At 47.4% G+C, this 18,918-nt stretch overlaps 1 protein-coding gene across 4 annotated transcripts in view; it reads right to left on the bottom strand.

Moving 5' to 3' along the window:
• Nucleotides 1-17,414, bottom strand: part of TNFRSF13B (TNF receptor superfamily member 13B) — a 72,382-nt gene extending 54,968 nt beyond the window's left edge. Inside the window, exons 1-2 of one of the 4 annotated variants that reach the window (XM_074319812.2) lie at nucleotides 17,137-17,414; nucleotides 866-963 (exon numbers count right to left, since the gene is read on the bottom strand). The gene's annotated coding sequence lies outside the window, so the exon portion shown is untranslated. Of the gene's footprint in view, nucleotides 1-865; nucleotides 964-14,473; nucleotides 14,493-17,136 lie in introns of those variants that run through there. The other 3 variants (XM_074319806.2, XM_074319809.2, XM_074319807.2) reach the window with 3 other exon arrangements.
• Nucleotides 17,415-18,918: the final 1,504 nt, after the last annotated feature.

Below are 18,918 nucleotides of genomic sequence, written 5' to 3'. Positions count from 1 at the left end.
GCAGGGAGTGCTTGATTCCTTCACGGGCTGTCTGCCACCCTACTGTGGCCCACTTGAGGTCATGCCATTGAACCTTCTCTGAGAGCCTGTTGTGCGGGGCGGCCTGCGGGGTCTCTGCTCCCGCTCCCCAAATAAGAACGCAGGATATGGCTAGACACCCACGGAGCCATAGGTAGGGGAGTCATACCACTATGGTCTCACTGGAGGCTGGGTTCACACCACGTGTGACCTGCTGTCTGCTTTGCTGCCAACCAACCGACTCTCCTCGACTCTCCTCCGTAGCCGCGGCAGTTATATTAGTGGCCAATGGCTCAATGGTTACACCTGATGGCCAACTAGCCACAGCTGATGGCCATCTACTACCCTAGCCAGCACCTTTCCACGTGAGGCCGAGAGCCTGGAAACTGCTCTCTGGGGCTTTGTCCCCACAGACTCTAAGATGTAAAACAAAACCAATCACGTTCAAAAAGGACATTTCTTAGAACTGCAGTGAAAGCCCTGATTTTCATGATTGTAATTTACATATACCACTCAGATCTGCTGAATTTCCTACATTGCTCACACACCCGTTCCCTCAGCTTGTACTCATTTCTCATAAATGCTAGATAGCATTACTTTAGCAAAACCCACTTGAAAGATGCAAAGAGTAGTTTCTTTACAGTAAGAGCTCCCAACCTTTTGTAGGAAGACCTAGTTTCTTTTTCCATTTAAATTTTTTTCCTCAAAACTTATTATTGCGAAAATTTCAAAACACATAGAAAGGTTATAAGTAAAGTAAAATGAATACCCACGGCCCCTCCACCAAGACTCAACAACTATCCACAAGGGCGTCAACAGCTCCCGATCCACCTTTCTGCTGAGATACCTGCAGGTGCTCACAGACATCAGGACTCTTCACTCCGAAAGGCGGCAGCGGACGTCTTCTAAGATGCATATTCTCTCACATGGACTTCCAACTCCCATCTACGAAAATCAATAACAATTCAGAAACATCACCTAATGTCTAGTCCATATTTCAATTTCCCCAGTTGTCCTAAGAAGTTTTTCATGGCTGCAGCTTTTGAATCAGAATCCAGCCACAGGTTACATATTACATTTGATATTATTATGTCTCTGTAGTCATTTTTCCTTTAGAATAGTCCCCTCCCTGCTCTGTTTTTCTTTTCTCTTCTTTTCCTTTCTTTTGTTTGACATGGACTCAGCCTCTGGCTTATAGAATATCCCACATATGCATCTCTGACCATTTCCTCCTTGTGTGGTTTATGACTTGTTCCTCTGGCCTCATGATTCCTAGAACCAAATGCTGGGTCTACACACAGACTCACGTTACACACTTTGGGGGGACCACCGAGGTGCTGGGGTGGACTTCCTATTGAACCTCATCAAGTGGTATCTGATGTCAGCTCATCCCAACACAGTGATGCCAAATCGGATCACCTGTGACGGTGGTCACACCCATGTCCCCATGAAAAGGCACCCTGCCCCTCTGCAGTTAGTGTCACCTGCAGGTGCTACGTGGCACCTTGCGTATCCTGGTCCCCAATCACCTTTGGGTAGATAGCTGTCACATTCACTGAGGGTTCTCAGCTGAAATAAGCATAACACTTGCAAGATGGTGACTTTCTAAATGTATCTTTCCTTCTACATTTCTTAGCCAGTGTTTTCTGTAAAGGAGAACTTTTTTATTTCCTTTTTTTGTAAAAATATACAGAAAATAACCACAAATAATATAACAAAACTCTTATTTTCATCACTGAGTTAAAAGGTTGGCATATTCACCTTCAAATTGTTCTTTTAAGAAAGAAAACATGACAGTGAAATCTCTGAAAACCCCCGCCCTTTCCTCTCCTTACTGTAAGGAACCACCATCATGAAATAGCTCTGTCTTCCAGGCTTATTTTTATACCTTTATAAGTATGTGTTTATCTATGAACAACACAGTAATTAGCACTAATTTGCATGAGTTATTTTAAACTCTGTGTATAAATAGTGTATTGTATGTTATCATTATGCGTCTTCCTGTTTTCACCAAGCATTGTTGAGATCAACGCAGATTAATTCCTTTATAGCTGGTCCACTCCTTTGACCTGCTGTGTGGTATTCCACAGCCCCTCTTCCTTCCCTCCTCGGCTGAGAAACATTGTTTCTGATTCCTTGCTGTCATGAGTGATGCTGCTCTGGGCAGAGCTGTGCCTCTTTGTGCAAACATTTGAGAGTCTCTCTTGGCTGGATGTCCTCACATGGGACTCTGAATTGTGGGGACTGCACTTCCCCAGTTTCAGTAGCTATTGCTAAACTGGCCAGACCAATATTCACTCCTACTAACAACGTGTGATTATCCCCATTCCCCCATATTTTTAGGACAGCATTAGACTCTTTCAGTTAGTATCAGGTTTGGGGCAATCTCATAGATGAGGAATGGTATCGTGTTGCTTTAATTTACATGTCACTAATGCTAGCGAAGCTGTGAACAGATGTTTATTGGCCACTGGGAAAAGGAGGTGCTTCTTGAAGGCTTACAGTCACTCACCAGGAAGGAATGTGTGTGACAACAAGAGACATGAGGGGTTGTACTGCTCTGAGAATCTTCTCTAGAGATGTCTGGTGTCCCTAACCTAAAGCCCACCCTACACCAGTAGAGGCGTTACATTAGCTGGCCTCAGGTGGATATCATGGAGGGAACGTAATTATTCCCAATTTATAATGTTCCTACTTTTCTATTAATAATAATATTTGCCACCTATTTGCTGGCTTACCATGTGCCAGGCACTGTACAGATCTTATGTAATCCTTCCAGGAATTCATGTATTATTGCTATTTTGCTGAAGAGGAGACTGAGGGTCAGAGAGGTACACTGACTTGCTTAAGGTCATAGAGTTGGTAAGTGATGTGCCTCCAGTGCCCAAACCCTTCCCTCTGTACAGCATTGCCTCTCCACACTCCTCCCACGTGCGCAGATAGTTCCCAGAGAGAATGAAAAATGGCTCCTACTGAAAGAAGAAGTCAGGTTCTGGTTTTTCTGCCCCACCCCTCTGGCTATGAGCACAGAAATTACTAATCAAAAGGGCAACCTTGCAAATAACTCCCAGCGCACTGGCCCAAATTTCTGCATCAGGAGACAGAGAAAGCCGTTGAAAGTATTTCTCTCTTACTGCTTCTCAGGAAGGACAGATGGGTTAGTGATCTCTTAATATATTACAGTTTTTGGATTGGTTGTAGCCAGGGTGGGTAGGGAATAGAGCTATAAGACTTAACAACTAGTTATATCTTAAATTTGGGTTAAAAAGAATCTCTCTCTCTCTCCTTCTCTCTCTCTCCTTCTCTCTCTCTCCTTCTCTCTCTCTCCTTTCTCTGTCTCTTTCTCTCCCTCTCTCTCTTTCACCTCCAAGCCCTCTTTTGTACATGTAATGTTGAGCAGACATATTCACAGACTTCTCCATTGCCAAAAGACTCTAGAAGAGCAGTATCTTACAGACTTCAGGTCCAGCCTGCCCGTTTTACAGATGGGAAAGCTGAGGCATTGAAACCTCTAGGCTCTGGGAGGCTCGAGGGCATCAAAATGTCTGACTTCTCCTCAGAGCCCAGTGAAGTATTGAGTGGACAATATACATTTTAAAACACTTGTTGAATGAATAAATGAATGGATGAGAAAGTCGAAAATTAAAAATAAGCAAAACCCTTAAGCTTTTGGTTCCTTTGGATTCTACTGGGTTGAGGTGACCAATTGAGGAAGGAGAATCAATGAACCAGGTCCTTCATGAGAAGATGGGGCCAGCCCCGCAGTGAAGCGATCAGTGACTCAGCGAGCATTCACACCCACCACCCACTGACTCACAGACCTCCTGTGCAGAAAGAAGTACCAAGCCAGCAACAAAATCTGGACAAGGCCCCGCGTGGCCTGGCTCCACTGCCTCCCGGCTCTCCTTTCCCACCTCTCTCCTGTTTACTCTGTGCCAGACATGGTCCCACCTCAGGGCCTCTCCCCCTGCTGTTGCCCTGGCCAGAAACACTCAGCCGCAGGCTCTTTGCATGACTGAGTCTCAGCTCTAGCAGCACCTTCTCAGAGAGGGCTTCCCATCCACCGCGGCCAGGTGCCCCCCTAACCGCTCCCTACCACTTTGATCTGGTTTCTTTCCTCTGAGCACTTGTGCTTAGAATGGGCGAGCTTCTCTGTGTGCTTACTGCTAGGTCAGCTGCTTCCTCACTCGAACATAAGCTCTAGGAGGCCAAGGGCTTCATCTTCATGTCACCATGTCCTTGGCCCCTGGAGCTGTGCCTGGCACGTGAAAGGCACCTCACAGATTGCCGCATGAATGAAAGAAAGAAGGGGGTTAGGGACTGGTTTCTGTGCTGAGGCCTCTGGCATTCGTATCTGCAAGCAGTAGGAGCCCAAGCTGGAAAAGGGGCTGGGGCCTCACAGTGAAGGTCATGGTGTGTGTGTGGGGGGGGGGGGGGGAGAGCCCCAGAAAGTAGTTTCCAGGCTCTCGGCCTCACATAGACAGGTGCTGGCTCAGGTAGTAAATGGCCATCAACTGTGATTGCATGGCCATCAGCTGTGGCTAGTTGGCCGTCAGCTGTAACCAGTGAGCCATTGGCCACTAATATAACTGCTGTGGCTACGCTAGGAGGAGAGTCAAAGAGAAAAAATGGGGGCTAGCAAGAAGATGGCGGCTGGGCTGGCAAGTGTGGATGGCGGTTTGTGGACAGTGTGGATCCAGCCTCCAGTGAGAGTATAGTGCCGCCAGAGAGAATATAGTGGTATGACTCCCCTACCTATGGCTCCGTGGGTGTTCCTTTTTGGCCTCACCATATCCTGCGTTATGTGGGGAGCGGGACCAGAGACCCTGCAGGCCTCCCCGCACGACAAATGGCGCAGCGAGCAGGGTCTCCCGCATGACTGTGTGTGTGTATGTCGTGCGGGGTGGCCTGCAGGATCTCTGCTCCTGCTCCCCACACAAGAACGCAGGATATGGTGAGGCCAAAAAGGCACACCCACGGAGCCATAGGTAAGGGAGTCATACCACTATAGTCTCGCTGGAGGCTGGGTTCACACAACGTGCGACCTGCTGTCTGCTTTGCTGCCAACCAACCGACTCTCCTCGACTCTCCTCGGCAGCCGCAGCAGTTATATTAGTGGCCAATGACTCAATGGTTACAGCTGACGGCCAACTAGCCACAGCTGATGGCCATCTACTACCGGAGCCAGCACCTTTCCACGTGAGGCCGAGAGCCTGGAAACTGCTCTCTGGGGCTCTGTCCCCACAGTGCACGTGTGTGTGTTGAGTGAGCATTAGGTGGTTAATAAGTGACCACAGTTAGTTGACTCTTTTAAAGCACTTCAACCTCAGAATAAGGTAGATGCTGTCACGACCCCCTCATTACAGATCAGATAGTACAGGAAGGAGCATGAGCACTAGTTTCACAGAAGGAACTAGGAGGGGATTCCAAGCCTGCTGCCTGCGAGCTGCCAGACACCAACTTGGGCAGACGTTAATCAATCACACAGAACAGATTAGCCGAAGCCTGTTGAGCAAAGAGATTCCATTATGGCCATTCCCATAACGAAAACTATTACAAACTAGCTGATACAGGAGAGCCCCCCACTATAGAAATTTTAAGTCTCCTTTCCCCTAGTTTCTTAGTTCCCTAATCTCTAGTTTTAATCACTTTCTTAATCTTAAATTAAATCAGTTTCTTAATCTTAAAGATTGCTCCCAGCCTGAATCGTAGAATGTCTCTCACCCCCTGCTTCAAATAACTACCCAGAAGGCTGTGATTTAAGCTTGTTGATTGTAATCACTGTAGCCCCGCATTCTCTCCAGGCCTTTCTGGACCCAACTCCTGGGTAAAGGACACCACCCGAGTAACTAGTTAAAGTCCCGTGCAGCTAAAATGGACTCCACCCTGCGTCAGGAGCTCTGAGTCCTGCTCCTCGGGCCAGCGCTTTTAATCTATTGACCAAACTTGATCTCTCCTCATTTAGGGGCCATCGGGATACAAGTGATGACCCAGCAAGGCTCCTAGTGCACCCCAACCAAGGAGGCCAAAGATGCCAAGACCCCTTCCTCTCATCTAAGATCAGATAGGGTGAGAGTCCCAGGGATCCCCAATAGGCAGGGACAATGGCCACATTCAGCAGGAAGCAGATACAGAAGAGATCTCCTGTCCCTCAATTTTGCATAGAGATTTAGGGGGTTAATGCCTCTCAGGGGACATGAGGCAGGAGTTGGAGATAGTAATGGGGTCTCCAGACATTCCTGCATGTTCAACATGGCCTATGGAGAGCGAACACCCAGAGACCTCCCCAAAACTCCCCTCTACACCCACATTTTTCTCTTATCTGCCATATTAGGGTTAGGGTTAGGGTTAGGGTTTAACCATTAACCACTGTGAAGACACTACCTAACTAGATTAGACTGGTCAGTCACACATGCGCAGTGAAGTTTACAACTACCCTCATTTCACCTTAGCCTCATTATACCATCATTATAATATCATGCATATGCCTGGAAGTTCATTAATATCATTATAACAGACTGAATTCTGGGAAGGAACATGCACAGTCTAAAAAGATGAGGTAATAGCCTCTTGTCAATCACAGGAGCCAATCAAGTGGCCCCATACCTGGAGAAGAGTAACCCATTCTTGAGAAAAGAAAAGAAAACCAAGTCCCCATTAGTCGGGGCCCTTGAGCCACTTCTTTGTGCTCAGTCCCAATCCCACCTCTTTGGAGTGTACGTTCGCTTCTAATAAGCTGCTCATTCACCACTATTTCTGTGTCTCATTCAGTTCTTTGCTGGAGGTGCCAAGAACCTGGACACCCTGTGGAGAAGGGCTGCTCTCAGGTAACACGGTCACAGGCTGTAGGGTTTCCAGGTGGGAATTCCCGCCTGTTCTCAGGAATGTTTTTTGCTTTTGCGTTCCCGAATCCCAAGAAAAGTTGGTCAGGAAATTGGGAAAATCTGCTCCTAAACCCAGTAATACCCACAATGGGAAATAAACGTACTACTCACAGTGTGTCTCTTAGACATTTTTCCTATTTATCTCTAGGGTTTCCGGGTGGGAATTCCCGCCTATTCACAGGAATTTTTTTCACTTTTCCATTCCCAAATCCCGAGAAAAGTTGGTCAGGAAATCGGGAAAATCAGCTCCTTGAACCCAGGTGGTTGGTAGTATCGGCCGTCACTTTGTGGAAACGATTCATTGTGGAGAACAGAAAACAGTTTGTATCTCGGGATTTGGGAACGAGAAAGCGAAAACAAGTCCTGAGAACGGGCGGGAATTCCCGCCTGGAAACCCTAGGCTATACCTTACAAAAGTTAAAGGTAAACCCGCCCCTATTCTTCTGTGCCTTGCAGAAGTTCCCCACTCCAAGAAGTCTTCCCTGGAAACAAGAAACACATATAAACCCTAGCCCAGCAGATGGACGGGGGTCTCTCTTCCACTAGCGATTAGAGACCGCCACTCTGTCTGTGAGGTAGCCTTTCCTTTCTTTCCTTACCTACTCTCTGCTAAATGAACTTACTTTCACTGTAAACTATGTACCAGCTCACACTCAAATTTCTTCTTACATGAAGCCAAGGGCCCTCTTTTCCTGTAACAAAGGGAGTCAAGGCTTAGAGAGACCGAGCATTTTGCCTGTAGTTTAGTATGTGACAGAGCCGAGATTTTCTCCCACAATGTCTGACCCCAGAACCATGTTCTTGCTAGTGGGTGCTGAAACAGCTGGGGCTGTTACAAATTTTCATCAAGTCCCAAATCTGAGCCCAAGCTCCTGTCTGACCCTGATATTCTCCTGCCCAGTGACCCCCAACCCTCTCAGAGAGGACGTGTGGGCCCAGAAGCAGAGTTATTCTCTCATTCAGTCCACAAGCATTAATTGAGCCCTTACTGTGTGTGTTGGTGGGGTGGGTGCTGGGGATACAGCAGTGCATAAGTCAAAGTTCCTGCACTCCTGGGGCTCACCGTCCAGGTTTAGGGGAGAGGAAGGACAACAACATACCCGTAAATTGATAACAGAAGATCAGACACTAGTCTGAGCTGGGGTAACATGGGGTGACAGGATCAGGAGTGTCTGGGAGTGGCAGTTTGGGGCAGCCTGGATGGGTCGACAGGCAGCTCGCACAGGCCTGGGTGAAGGGCAGTGCAGGCAGTTGGTGCACTTAGAAGTGAGCGAATTCATCATATCAACAAAATGGGAAAAAGGCCCATGGTGGTGGCCATGGGGGGCAAGGGAGAAATGTTTACTGAACCAATGAATGATTGACTTCTCATTTGGGGCTCCCTCAGTGCCAGGCACAGAGAAGACCCTCCAGGAATATCTGAATTGAATTGAATCGAATCGAACGGAATCTAATCGAATCAGATCAATGCTCTGTTTGGAAAAAACAAAAAACAGTTTCTGGTGCAACCTGTGTCACAGAAAAATTCCCTCCAGGAAGAATGAGAGTGAATGCTAATCTCTTAGTGCTTAGCAAACCAATACAATATTCACAGATGGAGTAAGGCAGATTAGCAAGTCTCAAATTGCAGAAGCAGAATTTAAAAGTTCTGGGTAAAGGAGAAAAAAGTGCTTAAGACCTTTCGTGTAGCAGGATTTGAGCTTAATCTCCTGCTACTATTGAAGGCTAATTCATTTCCCCGTTTTTTGCTGATAAGTGAGAAGTTGGCTCTGATACAGGAGGCTAAACCAGCTCTGGGGCCCCTAAGCCACACAGCAGGGCTGGCCTGGTTGTTTCGGCTCTGGATCCAAAGTGGCCAGGGACACCGGGGCTGCAGAGTAGAAATTGTATGATCCTGCTTCCAGCTGCTTGCTCTGAACTGTTTACTTGACATTTCAACTTGAATGTCTATAATAATAATAATAGCCGATAAAGCTATGAGGTGGGTTCATTTTAGAGATGAGGAAAATGAGGCTCAGTGAAAAGAAATCACCTAAACATAACATTCAAAACCACTTCCTCTCCCAGTCTTTCCCATTTCAGTAAATGACACCACCATTACCAAATTCCTCAAACCAGAAGCCTGGAGATAACTCTTGATTCTTTCCTCTACTCACTCTCACATCCTACCCTTTACCCAAAATATAGACCATCCTCAACATGACTGTTTCTTCCCCATCCCCACTTGTTGTTGCTATTACCCTCCTTGTCCCCACCATCATCTCTCTGCTGAGCCACTCACCTGTACCACCCATCCTCCTCCAGCAGGTGCACATGATTTTTTCAAAACATAAATCATATATCCCAACAGTCCCTCATGGAAACTCTCTAATGGCTTCCCATTTACCTTATTTTCTTTCTGCCTACTTCTAAGATTTTTCTCTTTGATTTCCAGTAATATTATGTGCCTAGATGTGTTTTTCTTTATATTTATTCTGCTAAGGATTCATAGTCCTTCTCAAGTCCAGTGCTTGATGTCTTTTATTCATTTCAAAATATTCTTAGTCATTATCTCTGAAACTATTACCACTGCCTAATACTTTCTCCTCTTCTTCTGGGACTCCATTTATACGTATGTTGGACCTGTTGCACCATGATCCATACATTTCTTGTGCTCTTTTGTCTCTTCAGTCTGGACAGCTTCCTCTGACCTATCCTTTCATTCCTTACATCTCTCTTCACACATATCTAATCAGCTATTAAAGTTATATTTTGAGTTCTTAATTTCAGTTACTGAAATTTGCAGGTCCACAATCTCCATTTGACTCCCCCATTTCTTCTTTATTTCTTTATGGTTTATTTTCTTCCAATCTTCTTTTTTCAATAATAGATTTTATTTTTTAGAACAGGGTTAGGTTCAAAGCAAAACTGAGCAGAAAGTAGAGAGATTTCCCACATATCCCCTGTCCCCCCGACACACACATAGCCTATCCCCCTATCAACATCCCACATCAGGGGCCGGCCCGGTGGCTCAGGCTGTTGGAGCTCTGTGCTCCTAACTCCGAAGGCTGCCGGTTTGATTCCCACATGGGCCAGTGGGCTCTCAACCACAAGGTTGCCGGTTCAACAACTCGAGTCCTGCAAGGGATGGTGGGCTGTGCCCCTTGCAACTAGCAACGGCAACTGGACCTGGAGCTGAGCTGCGCCCTCCACAACTAAGACTGAAAGGACAACAACTTGACTTGGAAAAGTCCTGGAAGTACACACTGTTCCCCCTCCCCAATAAAATCTTAAAAAAAAAAAAAAAAAATCCCACATCAAAGTAATACATTTGTTACAATTGATGGACCTACATTGACACATTATCATCACCTAAAATCCATTGTTTCCACTATGGCTCACTCCTGGTGTTGCATATTCTCTGGGATTTGATAAATGTCTAATGACATGTATCCCCCATGATGGTATCGTACAGAATAGTTTCACTGCCCTAAAAATCCTCTGGCTTTGCTTGTTCATCCCTCCCTGAACCCTAACTCCTGGCAACCACTGGCATTTTTACTGTTTTGATGACTTTGCCTTTTCCAGAGAATGTCGTATAGTTGGAATCATACAGTATGTAGGCTTTTCAGATTGTCTCTTTCACATAGTAATATGAATTTAAGGTTCCTCCATGTCTTTCCATTGCTTGATAACTCTTCTTAGCACTGAATAACATTCCATTGTCTGGATGTTCATTCATTTATCCATCACCTACCTAGGGACATCTTAGTTACTTCCAAGTTTTTGGTGATTATGAATAAGGCTGCTATGCACATCCACGTGCAGGTTTTGTGTGGACATAAGTTTTTGCCACATTTGGGTGAATACCAAGGAACACGATTGCTGGATCATATAGTAAGAATATGTTTAGTTTTATGATTCCCTTTTCTATAGTCCCATTCATTATCAAAATTCTCCATCTTGTCTTTTAATTCATTGAATATTTACTCACAGTTATTTTAAATTTCATGTTAGATAATTCCATTATCCGTATTCCGTTGAGTCTGTTTTTATTGTTTGTCTGTGTGTTTTTCATCTGATATTTGGCTGAGTCTTATTTTCTTGTAAACCTGGACACTGAGTATGAAAATGTGTAGAGATAATTTGATGTCATCTTCCTTCCGTCCCAAATCACCTTAATCCAGTGAGGAATTGAAATGGCTTGAATCTCAGAGTCAGTCCCTGTGAGGGCTGTTTTATTTCTTGTTCATCTTTATTCTTAATATCAGCCCTTAAGGGTCCCAAACCAAAGCCTTAGATATTTAATAAACCCTTCTTCCTTGGCAGGTTCTAAACTCCAAGCTCCATGAGTCTGATGAAAGCTCTACTCAGTTTCGGGCCTCTCAGATGTTGCTTTCAAGTCAGTCATCACCACGAGGGGAAAAGTGGTGTCCACCACCAGCTCCACCTCTCTGGACCCCCATTCTCTCCTAGATCTTGGCCCCATAATTCCCATAAATTCTCACTGCCCCGATGACATTTTCAAATAGATGTATTTCTCTTTATGATTTTGTCCAATTTTCTAGTGTTCTCAGCAGCAGAAACAATCTAGTCCACCATTGCTGGAGGCCCCTCCCTCCATTATCTTCAGAGAAAAGGAAACACTTCTTGTGCTGCCCGCCAGGCAATACGTGGCTTAGATGCTGCGTAGCCCTCCGACTTCCTGCCATACCATCCCCCTCGCTCACTGTACTGTAGGGAGGTGTTGGGCTTTCTCATGTAACTCGAATATGACAAGCTCCTTCATGCCCCAGGACCATTTTACGTGCTCTCCCCTCTGTCTAGAACGTTTCCTTTACCTCACTCTCCAGGTCCCTGTTTAAAAGTCAGTTCCAAACAAACAAACAAATAAATAAATGTCAGTTCCTCTGAGAGGCTTTTCCTGACTTTGCGTTCTATCGCATTCAAGCCATACACTCATATCTCTCTACCTGATGTACCGAGGGTGCCAAAAAATGTATACATTTTAAGAGAAGTTATCTATGTATTACTTTTTGAACTTGAATTATGGTAACAATGTGTAGTACGATGTTCACTCAAAAGATGGTGTTAGTCAAATGAATGCTAGCATCATTCATCATATTACAAATTTAATACAGTTTTTTCTTTTCTTAAAATGTGTGTACATTTTTTTGTATCTATCTATCTATCTATCTATCTATCTATCTATCTATCTATCTATCTATTGATCTATCTATCCATCCTGTTCTTTCCTTTACACCTCTTCCTGTAATTTTAAGTTATATATTGATTTGTGATTACTTGCTGACTCTCTGCCTTCCCACTGGGTGGAAGTCCTGCAAGGGCTTGAGCTTATCATAGTTTGGGCTCCTCCATAAGCAGACCCTGAAGATTACACGCTGGTTGTTTGTTTGGGAATTGCAGGTAATAGGAAAGGGAGGCAGCCAAGAAAGGGTATGTTATTATGCCGGCTACCACTGTGGACAATTGCAGCTTGGACCCATGGGGAAAATTCTGGAAAATGGTGTGAAAGATTTTCAAGGGGCCTGGGTCATTAACATACCAATTCCCAACAGTTGTATTGGCCGAGGGATTCTTCTAGTGATATTTATTCCCTGGCACGTCTGCTGTGCCCTGCAGCAGGCATAGCAGCCCCCACAACTAGAACTATGTACCCCCAGCAGTTGGAAGCTATCTGGGCCACAATAAAGCAGTAAGGCCTGAGAGGGATTTGCCAGGGACACTGACAGGATTGTGTTTGCTTTGGGGACATTTTATTCACAGCCCCAAGCACAGAGCCTGACATGGAGGAGGAAGTCAATAAATACTGTTGAATGAGAACTTTTAGAACTCTGGCCAGTGTGGGACTTAGATCTCCTAATGGGCTCACCGTGTTATTAAAGACAGTTGTTGCGAGACCGCACAGAGGGTGGAAAGGGGCTTTCCATAATGTGTGTAAGCAGAGAAGGGCACCCAACAGCCTGGAGCCTGTACTCGTGAAAAACCAGACTGTTATCCAATGGAGAACAGAAGGTGCAGTGACAGCCTTCACATACCCCAGGGCCACCCTGGGGGTCATCCTGCAGACTCCATGGGGCAAGAAGTCTTCAGCACAACTGGGAGGAGAGCTCCTTCAGTCAGCACCATTCAAAGGTTGCCCCAGCTAAGGAGTGAGCTCCCCGTCACTGCTCTTCACGAAGAAAACATGGGCCTTACCCTCACAGCTTCCCCTGTCCATTTGAGAGGACAAGATATCATTCTGCATAGAGCTGGATAAAAAAAGAACAGGTCTAAGTAGAAATAGTCAGGACAAAAATACATAAATTCAACTCCTGGTTGCAAGAGCGCACAGTGGGCCATCAAGTTGGAGGAGGGTTTCAGGCAGAGAAGGTAATTCAGTTTGATTTTTCTGTACAGTCTTACAGTGTTGTATTTCAAAGGGCTCCACTTGATCCAGTGTTTGGGCCTTGTTGTATGAGAGGCCCTGGTCGGATTTCGAAGTGTCTAATACCTGTATTGAGATCCTGATAAGCCCAGGAAAGAACCAAAAGAAAAGTGGGCCTGTTCCTGGGACGCATCACCTGCCTCTCTGACACCTCTGTCCTGCCAATCTGCCCACTTTGGTGGGTCATTTTACACGTCAACTTGGCTGGACCACGGTACTCAGGTATTTGGTTAAACACTAGTCCCGGTGTTGCTGTGTGAAGGTATTTTTAGATGAGACTAACAATTAAATCAGCAGACTTTGAGTAAAGCAGATGACCCTCCACAATATGGATGGGCCTCATCCAATCAGTGGAAGGCTTTGAGAGAAAAAGACACAGGTACCCTGACAGCCTTTGGACTCAAGCTGCAATACCAGCTCTGCCTTGGGTCTCCAGCCTGCTGGCTACCCTGCAGATTTGGGACTTCCAGCCTCACAATTGCATGAATCAATTCCTTAAAACAAATCTCTCACTGTCTCTATCTCCCTCTCCCCCACCCTTCACTCCCAAATATTGGTTCTATTTCTCTAGAGAACTCTGACTAATACACTTGGTTTGTATTCAATGCATGTAATAATAATGACAGCACCCAAATCCACATCTGCAGCCAGCCTCCCCTCTAGACCCAGACTTGGGTACCTGTTGGCCTCCTCTGTGCCTCTTCTTCGCTTCCTAACAGGCCTCTCAGACGTACCTCAGCCCTACCTCCTTGGCCTGCCCCAGCTGGCTGCCCCATCTCAGTAACCAGTAGTTCTGAACTTCTGGTTGCTCAGGCCCCAAACCCTTGCAGTCATCCTTGACTTCTCTTTCTCTGTTTCTCCATCCCTTCAACCAATCTAGGAAGAAACCCTATTGGCTTTGCTCTCAAAATATGCCCAGAATCACCTGACCTCTTCTCGCCACCTGCTCTGTGCTTGCTTCAAGCCACTCTCATCTCACCCCTGCATCATGTCAGTTGGATTCTCACTGGTCTTCCCAGCTCCCCACTTGCCCTTCACCCCTCCTGCCACAGCTGCTCTCAGCTCAGCACTTGGTAGGGCAGCATCTTGTAAAGATTGTCAGATCTTGCCCCTCTGGTGTTGAAACCCACCCCACGTTGCTCACCTTGCGTGGGGCAAAGCCTGGTGCTCGCAAAGCACACAGACCCTCCATAAGCTTGACTGCTCCACTCACTTCCCCTCACTCTCTCTTTTCCACCCAGACCGTCTTCTTTGCTGCTTCCGAACCAGGCCAGCCACTCTCCTGCCCGGGCCTTGATGTTGGCCTGTCCCTCTACCCAGAATGCCCTTCGTCCAACACCTGTCTCAGTTCCCTTTCTTGCCCTTTGCTCAAATGTTCCCTTCTCGGTGATTCTTCCTTGGCCTCCTATTTAAAACGGCACCCCCCTCCCAAGCCCGTTCCACAGTTCCTGATGTCCCCACGGCCCTTGGCTCTGGGCTAATGCTCTCCCTGTCGAGGCCCATGTTTTCAGAGCTGCTGTGGGCAGCCCCAGGCCAGGACTTATAGCTGCAAAAGTCTTGAGGCCCACAGTCAAAACAGACTCTTTCCAAGCAGGTTTTTCGTTAATTAAAATGGTGAAAGTTCATTAAGCTATGATTTAATACATTGTAAGTGTACAGCTCAGAGGACTCCCACAGACTCTCACAGAGTATGCCCAGCCCTCCCAGCCTCAGCCCTCCCCGAGGGCAGCCACTGTTCTGACTTCCAAACCATAGGCGGGCCTGGTGTGGCACGGCACATAAACACGATGGTAACCGCCTCTGCTTTTAAACAAAAGTTCCATTTTGGAATGATTTTAGATTTACAGAAAAGATACCACGGAGAGTTCTCACCCAGATCCATGCAACGTCCCCTAACACTGACATTTCACAGAACCATGGTACAATTGTCAGAACTAAGGTGTCAACATTGGTGTAGCGCCGCTGGTAAAATAATAAGTTAACTGTTAACTAGCGAAACTGTTATTAACGAAATAGTAAAGACTGCCATCTTTATGTGATTTCACCAGTTTATCCTTAAATGTCTATCTCTGGATCCTATCCAGAATTCCACACACTGAGTTTAATTGTCCTGTCTCCTCTGATCTGTGACAGTTCTCTGTCTTTCCTTGTTTCTCCTGTACAGTTTTGGGGAGCAGCACAGAGTCACCAACAGGAAAGATTTCAGAGGGGGGCTGTGAGCATATTGACAAAGGAAATGGCCGCACAGCCTCTCAGAGAGCCAAGGACCTACCGCCAGTGGGGGCTGAGAGAGGGCAGGTGAGAAAGGGCCCAGACAAGGTGGGAGGACACTTCTGCAGAAAGCTGTGCCATATAACCTGGCTTCTGCCTCCTCCCCACGCCAGCTGGAAGGTGCCTGGCCCCTCACCTGTTCCTCAAAAGGGGTTTCCTGGGAGCCTGGTCGGGGTTTTCTTTGAGTGTGTGGACACCATGTCCCGCCTATGGGGCTGATGAGCAGGCCAAGAGGAAAGTCAGGGAGAGGGTGGAGAGGTGAAGATCCCGGTGTCCCCCTGGAGGTATCCTGCAGAAAGAGGCCGTGATGGACCACCCAAGTCGAGTCAGGCCCTGAGCTGTGACCACTGCTTGGAGTTAAGCATGTTAATTACTGAGGCGGGACTTTTCCTAACTAAAGTATCCGGAGGACTTTCCATGATCAAAAAGTGACCAGAAAGCCATATGTGGCTCAAGTCTTCATCCAGGAACAGAAGAAGGGTTCGCTACTAAATACAGTCAAGTGACAGAGGGGAACACAATTGAAAGTTGCATCAGGCTGGTTCTGCACCCCTGAGGTGGGTTTTCTGGAAAGTTCCAGACACTCAGCTCTTCGAATTCCTTCCCCAAGCACCCCTCCTCTCCTGCAGCCGCATGTTAGCCCTGTGGTCCCTGGTTACCACCTCGGGTCTCCCCATTGGCACACTGGGTATGTGCTGGGAGGAGCTGGGGAGCGGTAGAGGATCTTTAGAGAGTCAGCAACTCACCTTGGGCCCGGGATTCATTTTCCTATGATGTGTGTGAGTCCCAGCCCAACTGGGACAATGGGAGAGAGTGGTCAGGAGTACAGATGTTTCCTTTTTTATTGAGGATGATTGAAATACAGTGGAGAGCACACATCGTAAGTGTTCTGCTCGATGACATGTTACATATGAATATACCCATGTAACCAGCACCCACATGAACACGCATTCCAGCCCACAGAAAGCTCAATGCCCTGCCCTTCCTGCCATGTAACCTCTATCACTAAAGATTAGTTTTGCCCGATCTTCTACTTCATATAAATGGAATCACACGGTGTCTAATTTTGTGGGTCTAACTCCTTTCACTTAACATTATGTCTGAGATTCATTTGTGTTGTGATATGTAGCTGTAATTCATCCATTTTCATTGCCGCATAATATTGCATTCCATAAATATACCACAGTTCTCTTGTTGATGGATAGTTGGGAAGTTTCTAGTTTGGGGCTATTACAAATAGTGCTGCTGTGAACATTCTTTTACCTGAGAGAACTGACACATCTGTGTCGGGCATATACCCAGGAGTAAAGTTGCTAGCTCCTGGGAGTTCTATGTCTAGCTTTAGTGAATGCTGCCAAATCATTTAACTACTTCCCAAAGGCCTATGCCACTAACTGTGCATGCATGTTCCAACACATCTTGGGCTGTATCAGACAGGCCCCTGCCACTTAGTAACTATGACACTTTGAGCAAGCCATGTAATTTTTCCAACCCTCAGTTTTCTCATCTGCAAAATGGGATGACGATGGTCCTTACCTCATAAGGCTGTTGTAAGGACTGGATGAGACGAAGCACATCCGGCTCTTCAGCCAGTGCTGATCACCACAAGTGACAGACTCCGCCTTTCCTCAGAATCACCCAGAAAGGAGACCCTGGGAAGGACTCGGGGTGGCAGGTCTCACCTGTCTCAGGATGATAAACCTTGAATCTTTGTTCCAGAAACAACCACCTCTAGGATCAGGACAGTCCCGAGCTGCCCAGAGCTCATGTTCCCTCCCCACCCGTGGACTTCTCCAGATGCAGAGAAGGGGCTGTGTTTGCCAGACGTACACGTCTTCCCACGTGACTGGGAGCCCAGCTAGTCCCACATGAGAGTGGCACAGGGCCCTGCCCCACCCGGCCCTGAAGCGCAGCCACCTCCCCCCGGTGGCACCACCCATCTCCGGAAAGACCTGCTGCCCCAGGTGGGTGGCAGGGGACAGCTTGTAGCTATGCAGTATCCCTCCCACCTGCTCTCTGCCCTGCATTGACCTGTGTTTATGGGAACATGGAACCACCCTATTTTGAACCACTTTAGGGACAAGGGACACACATTGCCCACTTGTGTGTGACAACTACCACCCACCTCTGTGTCACAACCACTGGGCCCACCCAGACTGCACTTCTCTCCGCCTACAAACTCCTTTCTGTGCCTTCATCCAGCGCTTACAAAACATGCTTCTCAGTTCCTCACACACAGGGCCCTGACCCGGCTCAGAGCCCTTGTTGTTGCTTCTGCCTGCAACACTGTCCCTCCCATCCTCAGCCAGCCTGGCGCTTTCTCTTCCTTTGTGCCTCAGCTCAAATGTGCCCCCTTGGGGAGGCCTCTCCTGGCCACCTTCTCTAAGTGCACCCCACTCCCTCACCCCATTTCCCAGCCCCTGTATGCCCTCCTCACAGCTTACAACCCTTCCTGTTCCTGCCACTAAGCGGTCGTCATCTGTCTCCTAGGAGGGAATTTAGCCCGAGGGCAAGGACCTGCTCTAGCTCGCTGACGTTTCCCAGGAAGGGGAGACTAGAAGCTCTGGAAGTGCCCAGCGGCTGTGTGCATTTCACAAAGGAACAGACAGACTTGGAAATGAGAGGACTGACCAAGGTCACAGTGAATGCCAATTGCTGGTGTTGTGATCAGAGCTGGTGCCTGCCAAGCACTTGCCGCGTGCAGGCGCGCGCACCTCAGGGAAGGACATGTGCGGCCTGGAGCCTGAGGGGTGCTCTGGTTCATTTACAGGTGGTGAACGGAACCTCAGGGAGGCTCGGCCACGGTGGAGTCACAGCTAGCTGCGAGCAGGGCCGGCATCACAGCCCGGTCAGTGTGGCCCCTGCACACGGGTCGGTGAGCTTGGACTTTCCTCTTCCTTCCACAGGCCACTCTCATCCAACCCACCAGCAAATCGCTCATTCTGAGACTCCCACGTCTCACGTCCTCCCCGCCCCACCTAGTCTGAGCCACCTCCCTCACTTAGCTGGTAAAGCCAGGTAGCCTCTCCTCCTTTGCCCATACCCCTCAGGAATGTGACCTCCTCCTAGGGCGCTGTGACCTGTTAACCTAAAAGTCACAGCTTTGCCTTCCTCTGTGCAGAGTCCTCTGCTGTCCCAGCTTACTCTGAGTGACAGCCCAAATCCTTACAGCAGTTGCAGGTCACTAAACTCAGCCCTTCTCTCTCTCAGCTGTCAGCTGCTCTCTGCCTGCTACACCAACCCAGACATGGGATTTCCCCTCTGAGCTCTAAGCATGTCAATCGTGCTCCTGCCTCAGGGCCTTTGCACTTGCTCTTC

This window comes from Rhinolophus sinicus, chromosome 12 (genome assembly GCF_057876585.1).
Source record: "Rhinolophus sinicus isolate RSI-liver-muscle chromosome 12, RSI-T2T, whole genome shotgun sequence".
NCBI lineage: Eukaryota > Metazoa > Chordata > Mammalia > Chiroptera > Rhinolophidae > Rhinolophus > Rhinolophus sinicus.
Note: the sequence above shows the minus strand (reverse complement) of the source record. Positions and strands in the feature narration are given on the sequence as shown.